Source organism: Sciurus vulgaris (assembly GCF_902686455.1).
Source record: "Sciurus vulgaris genome assembly, chromosome: 17".
Taxonomy (NCBI): Eukaryota; Metazoa; Chordata; class Mammalia; order Rodentia; family Sciuridae; genus Sciurus; species Sciurus vulgaris.
Genome location: NC_136478.1, coordinates 47,096,265 through 47,102,466, shown reverse-complemented (window position 1 = coordinate 47,102,466; position 6,202 = coordinate 47,096,265). Strand labels below are relative to the sequence as shown.

General features: G+C 38.4%; 1 pseudogene across 1 annotated transcript; it reads right to left on the bottom strand.

Moving 5' to 3' along the window:
- Positions 1-2,428: 2,428 nt before the first annotated feature.
- LOC306647753 (zinc finger and BTB domain-containing protein 2-like) lies at positions 2,429-4,948 on the bottom strand (annotated as a pseudogene). Its single transcript has one exon. The product of its transcript is annotated as a zinc finger and BTB domain-containing protein 2-like (transcript).
- Positions 4,949-6,202: the final 1,254 nt, after the last annotated feature.

The window sequence follows — 6,202 nt, the reverse complement described above, 5'->3', positions numbered from 1 at the left end:
AAGATGAAACAGAGGCTCTGATGTGGGGAATTATGTTTGAACTTTGCCAAGCAGAAGCTTCTGGGGCTGTGGGTAATGGCCTTCAGGACATCAGTAGGTAGGTGGCACGAATGAAAAAGCCCCTCAAAAATCTGTACAAGTATATAAATGATTTACATTTGATGTCTTTCCTAAAGTCCTGAGACACAGAAACGTTTATTCGGGTATACCACAAAATCAGCATCCCCTGATGGATGCCTAGTGACCAATGATCAGGTTGATGAGTTTGAGCCTGTGCTGGAGAATAAATATGAAGAGACAGAAGAAGGATGGTGTTGGCTGAGATACCAAGGCTGACTTCAGAGAAAAGTGCATTTCTTATGCAAGTAAAATTATGTAGTTGGTCTTTTGCATCTTTTGGGCAAGGAATCTCATATATCTTTGGAAAAAATAAAGACGAACTCTTTATTTCAAATAGTATCAACTTCATGAATCACAGATTATACTATTACCATCAGGAAATATGGATTCACCCCAACACACCCTATTCCCACTTCAGTGCTTAAGTCTCTGTGACATTCTCTATATGTCATTTCCTATTATTACTAAATCATGTCTGGATTATGTAATAATTGTTGGGCTCCCACTGTTCACCAGCTTTCTTATCCATTTAGAATTACCATAAATTATTGAGAACAGTTCTTGATTATAATTTTATCTTGAAGTTTTCTGGGGTAGTATCTTACTTCTTTTTCATCTTTCTTCTTTTTTAATTTTTTTGGGGTGTTTTTGTACATGGATGCAATACCTTTATTTTATTTATTTATGTGGTGCTGAGGATTGAATCCAGTGCCTCAAGCATGTGAGGCAAGGACTCGACTACTTGCTGAAGTCTCAAAATATTTTGGAATCTCAAAAATGTGATGAATTAAATTGGGAAGATTCCATAAGAGTGGGGAATTCTAACTCTAAGAAATAAATATCAATGGAGTAATTGTGTACATAATTATATTATTTCAGTGCTGCCTTTATTCTGGTTTATTTTCAGAGCTAATAATTTTAATACATCAATTGAACCAACATTGAGAGGTACACACCCTAAGACACATTGTTTGAATATCCATCTGTGGTCTTCCATGGGGTTCAATTGTGACCTTGAGAAGTCTATAAAGCTAAATTCTGATCATCATCTATAAAATGCAGGCAGTTCCATTACCTGTATTCTAGAGGTATTATATGTAAAAGAGAATGAAATACTAAATATGGAAGCACTTATGACCTATGATAACCTCAGAAAATATGGGTTATTATATTTTAATTATGCATTGGATCAGACAGGTACCTTCAGAGGTTTTGCCTTAAAAAACTTCCATAATACTAGAACATTTTAGCAATATGTGTAGCAAGACCTTTGGTGGATTTTATGATAGTCTATGGATCCCACTATCCATCTTACATACCTGCTATTATCATCACCACAATAACTGTCCTAAATGAGCCAAAATCAATTATCAAATATTAGCAAGACATATTCTAATGTTTTTACTATGTTATTTGGAATTGGAGTGGTAATTAAAGTTATAGGTAAAATAGATTCAGAATTATGTATTATAAGGTTTTCAATAAAGCAAAATCATTTTACCCAAGTTCAAAAGATGGACCTTCAAAAGAAACCTTATTTTCATCTCATGAAGTAAACAATTTTTCTATTCAGAATCCCATGAACCTAATACAGAAATTTAATATATTATTTTATATACATGTCATGTTTGTGTTTTAATTCAAATGTCTAAAATAGTGGGTATGTACTTTAAACTCTTTGCAGCCACAAATTAAAAGTGTCAACAGAAAATCATATTTGATACTAATTCATTTCCATCTCTTTAGATCATGTAGATCTACATGGTATGATATGAAATGAGAAAACTTACATATTCATGAACATGGGGTACCATTTAAAAATTCATGGTGATGTAAATACTTGGTTAAAACATTGGACTGTTTTTTTTTCATTTTTAATCCAAAGCTACTATTTTTATTAAAATATGAGATCCCACATTAAAATTCAACACATGTAGTCAGTGTGTAGTGATCAAAGTAGATTAATTTTCTTCTTTTCAATTATTATCATTTTTTCCCATTTAATTAAATGCTTATTCAATGAAAGGATATATAAAAACTTATAAATCTGAGAACTCAACTATAAATGCAATAGGATGATATTCAGTTTTTAACATGTGCATACAGTATAGCTATTGACTACTCTCCCCCTTACCATCCCCTTTAGTTTTTACTTCTGGCTCCTATTTTGTCCTGTGAGACCACTCATTCTCTTTTGGCCTATGGGAAGATTAATGGATAACTTATACTGCTTTCAGACCAGTGGAGAAAATTTCAATGTTAGGAGAAAAAAACAAAAACAAACAAAAAAAACCCCTAAAATCCAAGAATATACATCAAAATCAAGTTTTTCTCCAAATGGCAAATTCAATTTTGTCCTGATTTCTCTTTGCTATTTTAGGTACTTCAGTGAATGTTGCCGGTGAAGTATTAGCACTGACTTTCAATAAAGTTACATCTCCTGCTTACACCTGCACTGTAAGATGCATATTCCAATAGCCTTTTCCCTGCATTATACACATTGATTTAAAAGCAGCTGGTTGGTACTGAACAAATTTTCCACTGGCAACTGCTAGAAAATGGCATGTCATGTTCTATTCAGAAAGACAATCCATAGTACTTTCAAATCTGACTTTCAACAAATCCGCCAGACACTAAAATACAGCATTTTGTTGTTCAACTTGGAAAGATGTCAGCACTCAGCTAAGGCATGTGCATTAGTTCACCTGTTATAGCAAGTGTCCACATTTTCTCTTACAAACACACAAAGTCACAGCTTGTTATGTTTTATCCAAAAATTAAGATTGCTATCACATTATTACTTTTTCTGTTTTGTTGAAGGAGATTTCTTAACTAGTGATTTCTCTTAACTGGACATAATCTCAAAGGGTGCATTCAGAAACAAGACACCTGGAGGATAAATACTAAAAACGTTTTCTTGGGTTTAAAGTTTCCCCACACCTTCTAGGTTTTGCATAGTACAGAGCCCAGCTTTCTCTCTAAGAAGCATGCAGTATTTTCTGATATTGTTTTTCTGAGAAGGAAGACTCATTACCCAGGAAAAGTCATAATTTTAGCTTACCAAATTATATTCTTACTGTTTTGTTTTGTTACAAACCCTTAATTAGTTCCATGTATGCTTTTAAACAATCTAAAACTTCTCAAAATCTATTTAAGTTTATAAGTACTACTGACCATTATCTTTCCAATATCCCCTGACTTAAAGTAAATATATTCCAGGTTTATAATGCACAAAGCCTTTCCAGAGGTGGGGCTGGGATGTGGAGATGAGGAAGAGGAAGAGGAACAGGGACCTGTGTGTGTCAAGAGTCTGAACTGTGGACAACCACAGTTCTGGGCTGGGGGAAAGGAAGGAAGAGAGTTTGTAAAAATGACAGTTTCTAAAAAGACAAGCAACATTCAGTCTAGTAACACGGTTTCCTGTTACTTTTTGATGGAAGCTAACACTGGGTGGTCAGGTTCCGCTGTTTCTGGGGATTGAGAACGTTTCGTCACACAAGTTGCACTTGTAGGGTTAGTTGGTTTACACCAACATGTTGTCCATCTGACTTCCTTCCTCAAATGTGCCGAGTTCCAGAGTCTGTTTGCTCACCATGGTGTAGGTGTCGATGGTGCAGCCTGGTTGGAAAGGCAAAAGCTCTTGTCACAAGTGCTACACGTGAAAGGCTTCCCGGTATGTATGTACATATGCTCCCTCCAGTGGCTTTTCTGGATGAGTTTCGGTCCACATGTGGTGCACTCGTACTTCCGCCTCTTCACCTCCCTCTCCTGGTCGGCCTGCTCCAGGTCGTAGATGTCAGCGATGTCTGAAAGGGGGGCGGGGTTTCCGACTGCTGCTGCCATCGATGATGGGGAATCTGAGATGTGCTGCAGCTCACTGTCACTAATCATCCCCGCTTCAGGCACTTCCATGGCATTTTTCCCGAGGTCAGCTGCATTGCTGCAGAGCGACAAGGGGACGCGGCTTTCCCCCTGCTGGCTGGACGTGAAGGGCACTCCTGTGTGAATCTGGAGTTGCTCTCGCAGGCTGCTCTGCAGGGTGAAGCGCCGCCCACACAGGTGGCAGGCATAGTACTTTAGGAAGCTTGCGTTCCTCTTCAGGATGCTCGGCTGGACGTGGCAATGCCGAGGGACGCAGGCTGCTCCTAGGAGGAAGCGGCTTCCATATGGGTCTCCTCCCCGGTAGGAGGGGGAGGGACAGGCGTGGAGACGAGTTCTGGAGACAGTGAGGTCTGCAGAGGGTCCGAGGGAGTCATGTTTGTCTGATTCACCTGGGCCAGATTGGATGACAGCTGAGACAGCTGTGAAGCCTCGGGCGCCTGTTCCTGGCTCATCCTGGAGGTCTGTGGTCTTGGTTATCGACCAAGATTCTCAGGTGCCAAGGCAATCTTGGTGAATTGTCTCAGCTGGTGATCTGCGATCTGAATGCCATACAATGAAGAGGCCAGTGGAAAGACTTGATCAGGATGAGAAAATGTGCCTTGGCTGGCGAGGCTGGCTTCCTGGATCAGTGGGTACGCGTGCAGAAACATGATCCCCCGTTCTAAGGGAACAGGATCCATCAACTGAGGCGCCATCTATCCACTGTACATCAAATGCAAAAGATACGTGAAGATGGCAGGCTGTACGTCAGTTGGTTTCTAACGGACACACTGTCTGGTCTGATGGACAAACAACATCTTAAAGTAATTGGAGAATGAAGCAAGAACTGATCTGTGTGCCTTGAAGTGCACATCGCGGATTGCAACCTGCAGTCACACAGGAAACCAAACTCTGGCTGAGCGTTTAACTGTTGCAGTAGAATAAGTCCAGGGTTGGTCAAATCCATTTTTTAAAAATATCTGTCGCCGGTGCTGCTGCGGCAGGGGATGTGGAGGAGGCAGCGCCGGGCACCTTTGACCGTGGAGTCCTCCCCGCCGCTGCCACTTCTCCTTCTCGCTGCAGTTGCTGCTGCCGCTGCGGTCGGTGTCTCCGGTGGGGCGGTGGCGGCGGGGCTTTTCCTCTCAAATATTATCATTTTTATGTTGAAACCTGCAAAGTTATCTCTGGTTATTTTGAATTGAATAAGAAATAATTATAGACTTTAATCACCTTATTGTACTATAAAACCTGAGTTTTCCTCTTAACTTTTTTTTGGCACTCCTTATTCACTGTCTCATTCCCTTTTTTGTAGATTTCAGATTTTCTGTTTTGGCTTCTCTGTGATCAACGTTTTCATCTTAAGCACATGAATTCCAACATGCAGTGTTTGTGAAAAGTAAAAAAATAAATAAATAAATAAACTCTAACACTTCTGGGAAAAGACAATATTTTCCAAAAGTAATGACTGGGTAAATTAACACAATTTCACAATTTTCTTCCTTTACTCATACAAAGATATAAATCAAATTTTCATATCTTTTATGGGTCACATTTGATCACTGGGATACAGTTGTCTTGTATTCTGTACAAATACATAGCATATGCCCATTCTTACAAATTTATTTCATGTATTTTAAAATTTTAATGTGTATTTTATAGTATAAGTGGATCAATATTAGTATGTAAAAAATAACATTCAAAATTGTATTAGGCCAGGCAACGTGGCACATGCCTGTAATTGAACTTGCTGAGGATTCTCAGACATCAGTATTGTATGTTCAAAGCCAGCCTACATAACTTAGCAAGGCCATAAGCATAGAATCAAGAATTAATGGATTTGTTTGTTCAATGCCTTAAAACAATTTAAAAATTGTTTTCTGAAAGTGAATTTCTGTATGGGAAACAGAAAAAGTTTAGACTCTTTCTTCATATATCCATAAAAGAAAGGAACACATTTTGATGTAATCCTAAACACACCTAACCTTCCTTTATGTGGTGCAATGAGGAACCACAGAAAAATATTCTTCTATGCATATTGCTATCTCCAGGTTTAAGCATATCAACTATATATGATTTAATTATGTAAATATATCATAGTATTATGGTAAAGAAAGGTCTATATTTATTTCCATGCTGATGTATCATTGTTGTTAGAAAGCATCCTGGGTAATGTGAACCATTCACAAAGATGAGCTAAGAGAATCCTGTGGCCCATCCCTTC